The sequence below is a fragment of the Dipodomys ordii genome, unplaced genomic scaffold (assembly GCF_000151885.1).
Source record: "Dipodomys ordii isolate 6190 unplaced genomic scaffold, Dord_2.0 Scaffold86, whole genome shotgun sequence".
NCBI lineage: Eukaryota > Metazoa > Chordata > Mammalia > Rodentia > Heteromyidae > Dipodomys > Dipodomys ordii.
The window spans coordinates 7,114,588-7,129,110 of NW_012267302.1; positions in this window are offsets into that span (position 1 = coordinate 7,114,588).

Genomic DNA, 14,523 nt, shown 5'->3' on the forward strand with positions numbered 1-14,523 from the left:
ATGGAAAGAGAACTTGCATTAGCTCCCGCCTATAATCCTAGCTACTTAGGTAGCTGAGATCCCAAAATCATGGTTTGAAGCTAGCGGGGGTAGGAAAGTCCATGAGACTTTTGTCTCCAATTAACTAGCAAAAAGTGGAGGTATGACTCAAGTACTAGAAGGCTAGCCTTTAGTAAGAAAGCTGAGGAACAAAACTAGGTGCTGGTGGCTCATGCCTGTAATCCTAGCTACTCAGGAGGCTGAAGGTTGAGGATCACAATTCAAAGCCAGCCCAGGCTGCAAAATCTGTAAGAATTTTATCTCCAATAAACTACTTGGAAAAAGCCAGAGGCAGCATGGTGACTCAAGTGGTAGAGCACTAGTAGAGAGCTAGTCTTGAGCAAAAGAAACTCAGGGATAGCTCCTAGGCCCTGAGTTCAAGCACAACACAATACAAGCACAACAGAAAAAGTAGAGCCCTAATCACTGCTAAATTCATGCATTGGCCTGGGGCATTGGTGGAAATAGAGGGGTTTCCAAATGGGACTACCTAGCTCTTTATGCCCTAGGGCACTGACTCCTCCAGAGAGCTGAGGACCCATTATAGTGAGGTATAACCTATAGTTTTGATTTTTAAAAAATAGAAGTGTACCCTACAAAACAAGACAACCTGGTGGGGGGGGGGCTCACACTTAGCTATGTTGTGATGGGAGTTCTTACTTGGAGGTTGTGTTTAATAACAAAAATGTTATCTGAGCACTGATGGCTCACACCTGTAATCCTAGCTACTCAGGAGGCTGAGATCTAAAGATCACAGTTTGAAGCCAGCCTGGGCAGGAAATCCATGAGTCTTTATCTCCAACTAACTATAAAAAGAAAGTGGAGCTGAAGTGGTACAGTATTACCCTTGAGCAAAAAAAAAAAGTTCAGGGACATAACCAAAGTCTTTTGTTCAAGTCCAAAGTTTAAATATCTGTGCCCTAAAGGCAGGACTTAAGCAGGGGAGGAAGGATCCTGTGCTCTCCTAACTTCAGGATAAAAAGCAAAGTTCTAGACATTTCTGTTTGATGTCCTGAAACAAATGCTGCTGCCAATTACCAACCTGTGGCCATCCTGAGGCCTCTTGGAAACCTATGGCTCCCACCCAGTTCCCTCCTCCTGAGCCCAACTTTGGGCTGAGAAAAACACACCCATCCAGGCTTCAGTCTTTCTCCTACCCACTACCCTTCCCTTGGGCTCTCCACCAGCCTCCCCCTCAACCACACCACCTCACTCACTTCACCCCTCACTCAGATGCTCATGAGCTGTCCATCCAACCCACAGACCCACCTCCATCCTCCTCCGGTCATATCTTCCTCTGCTCAGGCCCAGAAGGTGTGGGGCCACTCATTCCCAGGGGGTCAATAACCCTCCCTGGCCTCATACCAGCTCCGCCTTCTCTTCTGTTCCAATGCTGGCTCTCCAGTGACCTCCTGGTTGCTAACGTCCATGCCGCTTTCAGATCCTGGATATCACAGCAACACTTGACAGTTGCCCTGCCTTTCTGGAAATTCTTGTCTCAGGGATTCCAGAACAATGTCCTCTTGGTTGTTCTGATGTATTCTATTCTAGCACCTTCTATCTCCTCCACAGCCCTGGAGTGTCCAGGCACTTGTGATGCCCCCATGAAGACCTTCTGTCCCTCAACTGCTAGACAGCTGGCTACCAGCGGCGCACCTGATCCCTCCTTCACCAGAGTCACCCTCAGGAGATGAGCAAGTCATGGCCCTGCATTGTGCCAAGGGCACTGAGGCCTGTGCTTGCTCCACTGTCCTCTTCCTTGTCATGGCCGCTGGCATGCCTGTGTGGTGAATCCTTCCCATTGTAGGCCACCTTGGAATCTACTTCAAAAATAATTTCCACTCTCATCTCAAAAACATGACCAGTCACCCTTGAAACTATTTCTAGTTCTTTGCTTCCTGCCAATGTCTCCATGTGGCCAATCCTGATATCTGTGTTCTGCAACCATCTCCTGCCTACCATTTCCCTCGTCGTAGCTCAATACAGCCTGCTGGACTGGCCCAGCGGGCCGCCCAGCCCAGGCAGATGTGCCACAAGCACTTAAGTCACAGGGTGACCTTCTGGAGCTTGAGCCTGCCTACTGTAACCCACCCACTGCACCTCCACTCAGAGAACCTGTTGGATAAATCCCTGGACTCAATGAAGATGGTGCTCCCAGATCCCACTCTCTCCTCCACACTTTTCAGGGCAACTGTGGCCTCCAGGAATGCCATTTCCTTTCTAGGTAATATAATGACTTGTCAGTCATATTCTCTTCACTTCCCTCTGAGTCCCTCAAAGGGACATGCCACCAGCACCCAGTGAGTGACCGGCTCTTGGAGTGGCTCAATGCTGAAAGCCCCTATATTCAGCTGCCAGATTAGGAAAACCAAGGAGAACCCCATAGAAAGTGAGTTTGGGAGCCAGGTTCCACATTTTATCACTTAAGGTTCTATTACCTGGCTGCCGGTGAAGCAGGAAAGGAGCTCAATCAGAAGACAAAGGTCCAGCAGGGCTCCTGTGGCTTACACCTGTAATCCTAGCTATTCAGGAGACTGGGTTCTGAGGATGGCAGTTCAAAGCCAGCCCGGGCAGGAAAGTCTTACCTCCAGTTAACCACTAGAAAGCTGGAAGTGGCACAGTGGCTTAAAGTGGTAGAGTATTAGCCTTGAGCAAAAAGAGCTCAGGCCCTGAGTTCAAGTCCCAGGATCGGCCAAAAAAAAGAACGAATGAAAAACAAGAAAGAAAGAAAAAAGAAAGAACGAACAAAAAAGAAAGAAAGAAAGGAGGTAGAATCCTTGTTGGGTCTCTGCCCCTTAAATACATGCTTAGAAAATCCCACTGAGGCCAGGCAAGTAAAAAGATGGCTTGCCTTCCCATTGAATATGTCAGTCAGGAGCTCAGAGTGCCAGCAACAGAAATCACCTCTGATTTTTTTTTCTGGTCCTGGGACTTGAACTCTGGGCTTGGGTGCTATCCCTGAGCTTCTTTTGCTCAAGGAACGTACTCTACTACTTCAGCCACAGTATCTCTTCTGGCTTTTTCTGAGTAGTTTATTGGAGATAAGAATCTCACAGACTTTCCTGCCTGGGCTGGCTTCAAACTACGATCCTCAAATCTCAGCCTCCTGAGTAGCTAGGACTGGCATCCAGCTCCAGCTCTGATTTTCTGGAGAAGTGTTTGCAGGTTGGTGAGTGAAGAGGTTGAGAAGGACACATGCAAAGAAGCTTAGAACAGGCACAAAGTATGACTCAGATAGCTTGGGGTATAAGAGTTCATTGTCCCATGAGGTCTCATGTAAGAAAGAAAGAATGAATTCTGTAGTTTCCCCTTAGTACTGGTACCACCTCCTGAGTCAAGGTCATGGGCCAAACGGTTCCCCAACTCCCATAGACGTTTGTTCCTGGTGGGGAGAGTAAGGTCTATCAGAAGATGTCTCAAGGACACTTATGGTTCCCATCAAGAATTAGAACACTGCAAGTCTGGGGTTCAAATAAAGCCACATTTCCATTTTGTATGGCTTATACACTAAAAACAGTTTAGGTGGGTTTTTTTATGTTTGCCGACATTTGTTTATACAGGAAGGCTCAGATCCCTGAATACATTGACCTACAAAGGTAGGTGATGGAAAGAGAAAATTTTCTTGAGAGGAAGGCAGAAGATAGGAAGGAAAGGATTTGGAATGGCCACATATGACAAAGGTTCTCTCTCTGTCTCCCCCTAATGTGCATGTGTGTGCATTCAGGCATGTAGCCTTAAACCAAAATGTCTTAAACACAGGTGTCTGTCTGCCAGTTGCCACGTAGGAAGAACCCTGGGGATGGAAGGGAGTGATTGGGATGGGATGACCTTCATTGTCATTGGGAGGCTGGGGGAAGAGCTGCTTTACAATGCAGTTCAGAGCTGGGAAGCGTGGGAGCTCTCTTAGCATAGGTAAGTCAAGGTCACAGTCAGGATAAGAGTCAAGTGAGGTAAAACAGAGACCTAGGAATGCTCTCATTGATCCAATCACCTTCAAGCCACCAGGTGCCAATCCAAAACTCCGAAGTGGACAGACAATGTGGTGAGACCACATAGAAAAATGAGAGACGAAGTCTCATTTGTCAGTAGATCTGTGAATGAGTCACCATCTAACTGAGGCCAGACTGAGACCTCTGGAGAGAGCGAACCACACTGCTGATGGAGTTAACCTCCAGCCCCTTGGAGAGAATCAGCCGTTGTTACTGCGTGAAGTCACAGCCACAGGGTGGTTGGCCACATAACTTCCTCTTCAAGGAACTCCATGTCTGCCAGTCCAGATGGGCTAGCTCTGTAGTAACCAGAGAGGATTCTCCACCCCACAAGAACCAGCCTAGCCAGGCACTGGGGGGGAGGGCTCACCCCTGTGATCTTCCTGTGTTCAGGAGGCTGAGATCTGAGGATCAAGTTTCAAAGCCAGCCCAGTATAGGAAGGTACATGAGACCCTTATCTCCAAGTCATCAAAGAAAAGCCAAAAGGGAAGCTGTGGTTCATTTGGTAGAGTACCAGCCTTGAGCAGTAAAGCTATGGGACAGCATCCAGGCCACCACCTTGATCAAGGCCTCAGAGGGCAAGGCCATCTCTTAAGGTGGCTGGTCACACTCTGAAGGAGGTCTTTCTGCAGGTCCTTGTCCTGTGGCTTTCCCAGTAAAATGCGCACTTACTAGAAAGTCCTGAGGACAATCAGCGTCAGACTCTGGTGCTACTGACTCACCTGAGCTGGACTGAGGGCAAAGGAAGGGGCACAGAGGACATACCATGCTCTTGACAATCTTGCCCCCTTGCTGCCTGAACTTGAGCACTGGAAACCTGAACAGTACCCCAGGACCCTGGTCTTGGCTGTCAGTGGCCAGGCCACGGGGAGAAGTCCAGGGTGGAAATTGAGGGAACCCATCTTCCTGCCACACTTTCCAGCTGGGTAGGATCATGCAATCAAGTTCCTCCATTGCCTCCTTCAGACAGCAAGTGCCCTGCCTTCTCCCCTCCCCTCCACAGCTCCCTACTGGCTGAGTAGGAGAGGTGAACACCCAGATGAGACAGAACTGTGGGTAGAAGAGTTCTATAAATTTTCCCTGATGCCCAGGAGAACTGAGCCTGGTCTTTGCTCTCATGGAATCCCCAACTTGGTGGGGAAAGCTCATGCTGGTATGTGTAAGTTTAGAGGGGTTAGAGTTAACAGAAGAGCATGTAAAGCGTAGAAGAGACTGCAAGACAGGACTTGGCCACAGGGAGGCAGCAGGCCACACATTTACTGATTACTCAGGCTATCCACACAGATTACGCAAGAGGAAGTTTGGTCTGGTTTATTTATTATTTCTTCAGCGTCTAAAACAGAACCTAGCACGTGGCTGGTGCCTAATAATTGCATGTGATGAATTGATGAATGCCTGGTGAATGGATGAGTGAAGAGAAGGAAGAAAAGGCTGTGGGGTGATCTGGTCCACGGGCGATGAGTCAGGGATGAGGTAGGACAGCATTCCAAGGAGAAGGAACAGTATGTGCAAGGGCTCAGAGCTCTGATGGCACCCTGTGTATTTGGCAAAGGTGGAATGTCCACTGCACCTGTAGAGAGGGGGATGCTGTTGACACATCTGGCTTTGAGAATACAGGTTCTTATCAAGGACATGGCAAAGTGTGGGGCGGGTGAGAGGGATACAAGGGGTCCTTGCTAATTAGATACGGTTTTTCAAACTTTATTGAGAGATACTTTATAGGACATACAATGTACTCATTTCAAATGTCTTAATATAGTTACCATCAATTTTAGAACATGTTCATTACCTCAAAAGGGGGTGACAATGTTCAACAAGAAATGTGCTTGTTACCTTGCTCATGTAACTATAACCCCTATGTACCGCATCTTTACAATTCAATAAAATTTAAAAAAGGAAACCTTATCAACTTTGTCCTCCAGCCATCCCATCCTCCATAAACAAATACTACCCTTCCTTCTCTCCTTTTCTTCCTTCCTTCCTGACTGCCTGCCTTCCTTATTCCTGTGCCTCCTTCCTTCCATCTTTCTTCTTTTCTTCCTTCTGTGTGCCAGACTGAGGCTTGAACTCAGAGCCTTATCCTCTCCCTTGGATTTGTGGCTCAAGGTGGGCACTCTACCATTTGAGCCATAGCTCCACTTCCAGCTTTCTTGTGGTTAATTGGGTCTCTTAGACTTTCTTACCCAGATTGGCTTCAAATTTCCATCCAGATCTCAGCTTCCTGAATAACTAGGATTACTGGTGTGAGCCATCAGTGCCTGGCAATAATCTGTCTCTAGATTTGACTACTCTACATGGTTTTTGTGGTCTTTGATGCTGGCTCCTCTCATTTAACATGTTTTCAAAGTTGCAGTGGTGTTACTACTTTATTCCTTGTTATTGCCAACTAATATTCCATTGTTGAATAGACATGTCCTATTTTACCAGTTAATGGATGTTTCAGATGTTTAAATGTGGCTTAAAAAGGATCTTCTAAAATAAAACATCAGGAAGTCGGTACTCGAAATGGGTGGGGCCAAGGGGAATGGGCCAATGAAAAGGAGAAAGGGGGAGTTAAGGTAGGAATTCAATGTATATCCTTCAAAATTCATAACAGTGAGAATAAGGAGAGAGATGGGTGAGGAAATTGAAAGGGGTGACGTTGATCAAAATATATTGTATTCATAAACTTCTTTGTTAAATGGCAACTCCTTTGTACAACTACTTAAAGATTTTTTTAAAAAATATAGCTGGTGCTAGATGGCTCACACTTGTAATCCTAGCTACTCAGGGCTGATATCTGAGGATCTCAGTTTGAAGCCAGCAATAAGAATTTTATCTCCAGTTAACCACTAAAAAGCTGGAAGTGGAAGTGTGGCTCAAGTGGCAAAGTGTCAGCCTTGAATGAAAAAGCTAGGAGACAGCACATAGGCCCTGAATTCAAACCCCAGTACTACCACTAACTAACTAAGTGAGATAAAATAAGATCATCTGGTGGTTAATATTAATAGCACTGACAATACCAAATACTGGCAGGAACACAGTCAGAATTCTCTGATATTAGGGTTGGGAGGTTGTAATAGTACAACCATATAGATGTATGGATAGATGTATAGATGTATAGACAAGATGGATAGATAAATAAACTCTCTCACACACATGTATATATATATATATATATATATATTCAATTTATATATATATATATCTAAGCATTTATCTAAGAGAAATAAAAACATATGCTCCCCACGAAAACTTATAAATAACCCCTATGCCATCAAAAAAGGTAAATGCTGTATACAACAGCAGTTGCTAGTCACCTTATTCAGAATAGCCAAAGACTTAAAACAGCCTTCATTCTATTGCTCCATCAATAGGGGAATGGATAGACAAACTGAAAACTGAATTGTATTCGCAAAATGGAAACCCACCCACATGAAAGTCACGGAAGGCTAAGTGGGGGAGATGTTATGACACATGAAATGAGTCAGATGTAAAGAATTGTACTATATAATTAATTAGGTTCTGTGTGTGTGTGTGTGTGTGTGTGTGTGTGTGTGTGTGTGTGTATGCTAGTCCTAGGGCTTGAACTCAGGGCCTGGGCACTGTCCCTGAGCTTTTGTGTGCAAGGCTAATGCTCTACCACTTTCAGCCACAGCATCATTTCTGGCTTTTTGGTAGTTACCCGGAGATAAGAGTCACAAAGACTTGACTGCTTGGCTGACTTTTGAACTGCTATCCTCAGATCTCAGCCTCCTGCATAACTAGGATTATAAGTGTGAGCCACGATGCCTGTCTGAGGTTCCATTTTTTTGTGTGTGTGTGTGAAAAAAAAATAAACTTGCACAACTAATTTGGATAGGGGATAGAAGCCAGCACAGAGGTCTTTTTCAGGCAAAGATGGGTACTTAAAAGGGGGTAGGTATAAGGCCCCATTCCAGGTGATGGAAATGCTACAGGCTCTGATGTTGCTGACACAGGGTTTGAATTCATCACAGCTTCTTTAGTTGTTGCTGTTGGATGGAGGAGGGTAGCAGTGGGGACTGGGGCTAGGGCTGGGGCAGGAGGCAGTCAGGGCCACAGTACACTCAGGGCTGCTGGAGAACATGATTATGGAGGCAGGGGATAAGGGGTGGAGACTGGAGATAAGGAAGGATGGGGAGCTAAGCAGGTGCTGAGGGCAGCACAGACTGCCTGATCTGAGGCCGAGGTGAGCGTGACTCATGGATTCTTCCAGACACCTGTGAATACCCCGGAGCCCAGTCTTACTCTATCCAGGAACTTCCTTCCCAACACTGCCCAGTCCCAGCTACTTTCTGGCAGGGAGCGCGCACAGACTGCCACCTGCGTCAGCATCTTGTGATGCTCCCTGACTCATGGGGAAAGCAGCCCAGGTGACTTCAGCTCCTCCAGGCGCCCCATGTGAGCTGGTCTCTGAGGGAGGGGAGAAGGGGGTCTAGCAAATGCCCAGGCTTCTTGGGTGGTTTGGATGATTGAGAAAGCTCCAGAGCCTGAATGGAGAGCCACCCATGAGATCTGATGCTCTCCCCACATTCCAGAGGACCAGTAAGAGGATGCTCTGGCCCTTTCGTTCTTACCTGCTCCCACACACCCCTGTTTTCTGCTCTACAACTGTCACCACTGCCGGCACAGATGGCTCCAGAGCACAAGAACAGAGCTGAGGGAGGTGCCGGAGGCCTCTGAATAGGAGTGCTAGGGCAGCAGGTGAGGTGAGCGTGACCTGGAGCCCAGCCCTGCTGGCAAGTCCCAGCCTTGTCACCCTCCCATGATGCACCTCCTCTTATCCTCAGCATGGACTTACTTCCCCTCATCATCCAGTCCAGCCGCTCAGCCTCCCAACAGACTCAGCCTCTTCTCAAACAATCCCTTGTCTGAAGTCCTGAGAACCAAGTGTCTTTCAACAGAGATCATCCTCCCTGCCTCTCCCCTCTTCTCCACTCTGCATCAAATTCATCCAGAGTAAAGAAAATGTGGTTATTATTCATTTGTTTGTTTTGATGCCCAGTACTAGCCCTTTGAACTCAAGGCCTCATGCTCTCACTCAGCTTTTTCGTTCAAGACTAGTGCTCTACCACTTGAGCCACAGCTCCACTTCTGGCTTTTTGCTAGTCAGTTGGAGATGAGAGTCTCTTAGACTTCTTGCCAGGGATGGCTTCCCATCATGGTCCTCAGGTCTCAGCCTCCTGGGTAGCTAGGAGTATAGATGTGAGTCACTGGCACTCGGCAATATATTTTGAAAAGGTTTTATTGGAACCTCACATTAAAAATATAGAGCCTGGGGCTGGGAAGGTGGCTCAGTGGTAGAGTGCTTGCCTTGCATGCCTGAGGCCCTGGGTTCGATTCCCCAGCACCACATAAGCAAAAAGAAAAAAGCCGGAAGTGGCGCTGTAGCTCAAATGGTAGAGCACTAGCCTTGAGCTGAAGAGCTGAGGGACAGTGCCCAGGCCCAGAGTTCAGGCCCCATGACCAGACCCCCCCCCAAAAAAATAGAGAGAGCCTGCCTGAATCTTCAACATCAAGTTTGATGAGTTTCTCTCTCTCTCTCTCCCGCTGTCTTTCTCTCTCTCTCTCTCTCTCTCACACACACACACACACACACACACATACACACACGCATACACCACCACCACCAAAACGAGGGTGCTCTTGGGACTCCAGAAACCTCCCCTGATAGACGGCCTCTCCTTCCAAAGGTACTACTCTTCTGATTCTGTTACTAAAGTTTAACTTATTCTTGTGCTTCCTAGAGATGAGAGTCATGTATACACAGATTTTGTATTTCTTCTCAATATAACTCTTATGAATTCCATCCATGTCGTTACATCTATATTGTCAATATTATTTTTCTGTGTGTGGGTGTGCACGCACATGTACACACACATGTGCACATGCAAGCACCTGTGCCAAAACTGGGACTTAAATCCAGGGCCTCACATGCTCACTCAGCTTGCTTGCTCTAGGCTGGTGTTGTACCACTTGAGTTACAGCTCCACTTCTAGCTTCTTGCTGGTTAGTTGGAGATAAGAGTCTCCTAGACTTTCCTGCTTAGGCTGGCTTCAAACTGCAATTCCCAGATCTCAGCCTCCTGAGTAGCTAGGATTATAGGCATGAGCCAGTAATTATTCTTTTTTTTTTCTTCTGCTGTCTGGGAACACTTGGATACACAGATCCATTTTTACCAGGATGAATACTTGGGCTGTTTCTGGTTTGAAGCCCTGACAAATATTTGCATAAATATTTGTGTGGATATACACATACTTCTCTGAATATATGTCTTGAAGTGGAATTTCTGTGTCATAAGTAAATGTATTTTAGCTTTATTAGATGGTGTTTTGTACTGATGACACCAACTTATACTCACAGTAACAATGTAGGAAAGTTTGTTATGCCTTTTTATGATTTTAGTCGTTCTAGTGGCTACAAATGGCAGCTCAGTAGGCTTCCCTGGGCTTTCTCCAGGTGACTGGTAAGGCTGTGTGCCATCTTCTCTCCTACCTATGAGTCATTTGCATTCCTGTGTGTGTGCATGTGTGAAATGCCTGTTCAAGTCTTTCAGCCAGTTCACAGGGCTGTTTACCTTTCCTGATTGATTTATGGGAGGTCTTTATATACTCCAAATAGACACTTGGCTTGGAGAAATGTATCATGAATATTCCATTCCAGTTTATGGCTTTATTTCATTCATTTCGTTTCTTTTTGTGTTATGTCAGGACTGGGGCTTGAACTCAGGGCCCCACTCTCTCTTTTAGCTTTTTTACTCAAGATTGGTTCTCTACCACTTGAGTCACAGCTCCACTTCTGATTTTTTGCTGGTTAATTGGAGGTAAGAGTGGCATGAACTTTTCCTGTCTTGGAGTATTAGGATTACAGGTGTGAGCTACTGGCATTCAGCTAATTTCATTTCTAAATGAGTTTTTTTGTGTGTGAATGTTACTGGTGTTAGTAGAATTTAAAGTATTCATCTTTACTCTTGAGTAAGTACTCTATTCTTGCATCCTTTGTAGGCAACCTCTGAGAAGCCAAAGTCACACCAGCTGGCCAGAGTCATACCATTCTGTCTTCCTTTCTGCATTGGAGTTTGCTTATTCACCCACTGGGATCCAGGAATTTATCTATCTATCAGCTTACCGACCATCAACCCATCCACCCACCCACTTATCTCCTATCTTTTCTCTCATTCCATTCACACCCTTCCACATGTCCATCTACCCATCCATCCATCACTGATCTATTTATCCATCTACACATCAACACACTCATCCATTCATCCATTGATCCATCCATCCACTACCCATTTATATATCCATCCATTCACATATCATCCATCATCAATCTATTCATCTGTCCATACATCCATGTATTCATTTATCCATCCATCATCCATCCTTTCATTCATTGTCAATCTATTCATATATCCATTGATTCATCCATATATCCATCTACCCATCCATCTATTCATCCACCCAATATTTCTTTCCATGAGCATGATCTGAAAGATGACAGGCAGTAAGTCTGAGATGGTGAAATGAATAAAGCCCCTGATGGGGAAATACAACATACACAAAGTCCTTGACAGATTTTTATCTAGCTTCATGCCATCCTGAATTCTGTAGTTCTCCTACATTGTTCTTGGAGACCTCCATGTATTGGTCCTTGTTCTGTAACACACCTTTAAATACTTGTAGACAGTCCAGTTCCCACAAGTCTGAGCTGCAAATAGCAAATAGATGATTCTCCCTTTTAGATACTTAGCCTTTATTGAGAGAGTGTGGGATGGTCAACAGCACTGCCCCATCATTGACTTAAATCTTGCTTATAACCAGGCTGTGTTCATTCCAGTGCCCCCATGGGCACCAATGACTGGCAAGTTGTGGGTGTTTGAAGCTGGCTATGTGGAACTAGTAAACCATTCCAGAAGCAAAGAGGCCGGCAGTGGGCTTGTGCCTGAGTTCCAACAGGTGATCAGAGCAGGCTAAGAAAGAAACAACAGGGAGTGAGATGAACAGGAAGAAGGGAGAACCAAAGTTGCCATGTAAAAATGTGGTCTCATTCCTGGCTAGAAATGGTGTAAACTATAAGTCTTTGCTGTAGGGTGGCAGGCCGAGCTGGATCCTGGAGGCCTGAGTGGGGGAGCAATATTTGGAAGGGCAGGGATCCTGCATGCCTCCTAGGCAACCCTTGTCTGGCCTCTGGCCACCAGCTTGGCACATGTCCCCTCAGCTCCCCAGCCAGGACCTTTGCTTGCTCTGCTTCCCCAACCTCTACTGAAGGGCAGTGGCTCAAAGCCAAAAGCCCACAAAGAACCCACTCACCCTGTCCTCAGCTGCTCAGGGCCTGGTTGTTGCTTTGATGATCCGACTGCCCCAGACTCCCTGGCGGGTTTGGCCATTGTCCTGCCTGGGCAGCACCTGCTGTCCCAAGGACACTGGCCCTTTGTTGGGAGAGATGGATTGTTGGGACAATCTTAAGAAGGGTTTGATCCTCACAGGCCAGGCTGGCGCCAGGCAGGACTGAGACCCTCAGCAAACAAGACCTCTACATAGCAACCACAGTGCCTGATGGGACTGGAGCCAGTCATGACCAAGGAGGTGGAGCTACTAGTCTCAGCTATGCAGATTCCTGTTTTCCCCCTCCCCACCTTTCATCAGCGCCATGAGGTAAACCATGTTATTCTGAAACTCACTCCCACCATGCTGTGCCACCGCAGACTCAGAGTAAGGGGACCAAGGTTGGAAACATCCAAAACTGCAAGCCTAAGCAAACCTTCTTCCTTCGTAAGTTGGTTTGTCTCAGTTACTTATTATAGTATTGGAAAACTGACTGGTAGAGGTTGGAGGTGGTTCGAGTGTGTCTCCCAGCAATTCATGTGCTGGAAGCTTGATTCCCAGTAAGGCGGTGTTAGAAAGGGATGGGGTCTTCAGGGGGCTCACAATCATAATACTAGCTACTCAGGAGGCTGTGATCTGAGAATCATAGTTCAAAGTCATTCCCACGAGGGCAGGAAAGTCCAAGAAACTTCTGTCTCCAATTAGCTGCCAATAAGCCAGAAGTGAAGCTATAGCTCAAGTGGTAGAGTGCCAGCCTTTAGCAAAAAAGCTCAGGGACACCTGGGCACCATGGCTCACACATGTGATCCTAGCTGTTCAGCTGGCTAAGATTCAAGGATCATGGTTGAAAGCCAGCCTGGGCAGGAAAGACTGTGAGACTCTTATCTCCAATTAACCACCAGAAAACCAGAAGTGGGGTGTGGCTCAAAGTGGTAGAGCACTAGCCTTGACCAGAAAAGCTTAGGGACAGCATCCAGGCCCAGAGTTCAAGCCCCAGGAGGAGGCTAGAAACAGTAATTGTTTCCTGAATGCTCAGGGTAAGGGTCAGAGAACCTTCCAGACAAAACATCTCACAGTTTCTGAGGTGGAGAGCTTGCTCTATGAGGTCTGCTGGGAAAGCTCCACCTGTGATATGGATGAGTCCCCAGCTGGAGTACCAATGGGATCTGACCAGAGCTGCAGAGCTGTGTGGTGAACCAGTAGGCCTGACCATTCAAAGAGAGGCCAAGGACCCTACTGGATGGAGATGACAGGCTGGCTTGGCCTGGTAGCAGAGAGAAGGAAGACCTACAAGAGGACCACGTCCCCCACCCCAGTCTTGCCTCTGCCAGGCTTACAGCCAAGTCCTGTGTGGGGCTGGTGGCTCATTCATGCCTGTCATTCTAGCTACTTAGGAAGCTGAGATCTAAGGGTCATGGTTCAAAGCCAGGGAAATTCCTGTCTCAATGAACCAGCTGGAAGTGGAGGTGCAGTTTAAGTGGTAGAGCACCAGCCTTGCATAAAAGCCAAGCAAGAGCACAAGGTCCTGAGTTCAAGCCCCAGTGCCTGCAGGTACACATGCACACACTTAAAGTAAAGAGAAGAAAGGGAAGATCTGTTTCACTTATACCTATAGAGGTGCAGAGACTCTACTGAATGACCTTGTTTGGGTTGAATTGTATCTCCTAAAGCTCATGATAATGTTCTAGTCTTTTTTTCCCCCTTCGGTCCTGGGGCTTAAACTCAAGCCCTGGACACTCACCCTGAGTTTTGGTGCTCAGAGCTGATGCTCTTCCCCTTTGAGCCACAGATCTACTTCTGGTTTTCTGGTAGTTAATTGGAGTTGAGTTTTAAGAACTTTCCTGCCTGGGCTGGCTTTGAACCTCGATCCTCATATCTCAGCCTCCAGAGTAGCTAGGATTACAGAGGTGAGTCGTCAGTGCCTGGGAATGTTCTGGTCTTGATTGCCTAATTTCTAGTGTCTCCAAATGTGGCCTTAAAGACAACAGGGCTACTATTGTGGCGTGATCAAGGTGAGTCCTAATCTAATACAAAGGATGGTTTTTCTTCTGAAAAGAAGATTTGGACTCACAGACAGGCAGCACAGCAAGGTGATGGTTGGAGACCCAGAGAGGATGTGGGAGGGAGGCCTGGAGCAGACCCATCCTTTATGCCCCTCAGAGCCACT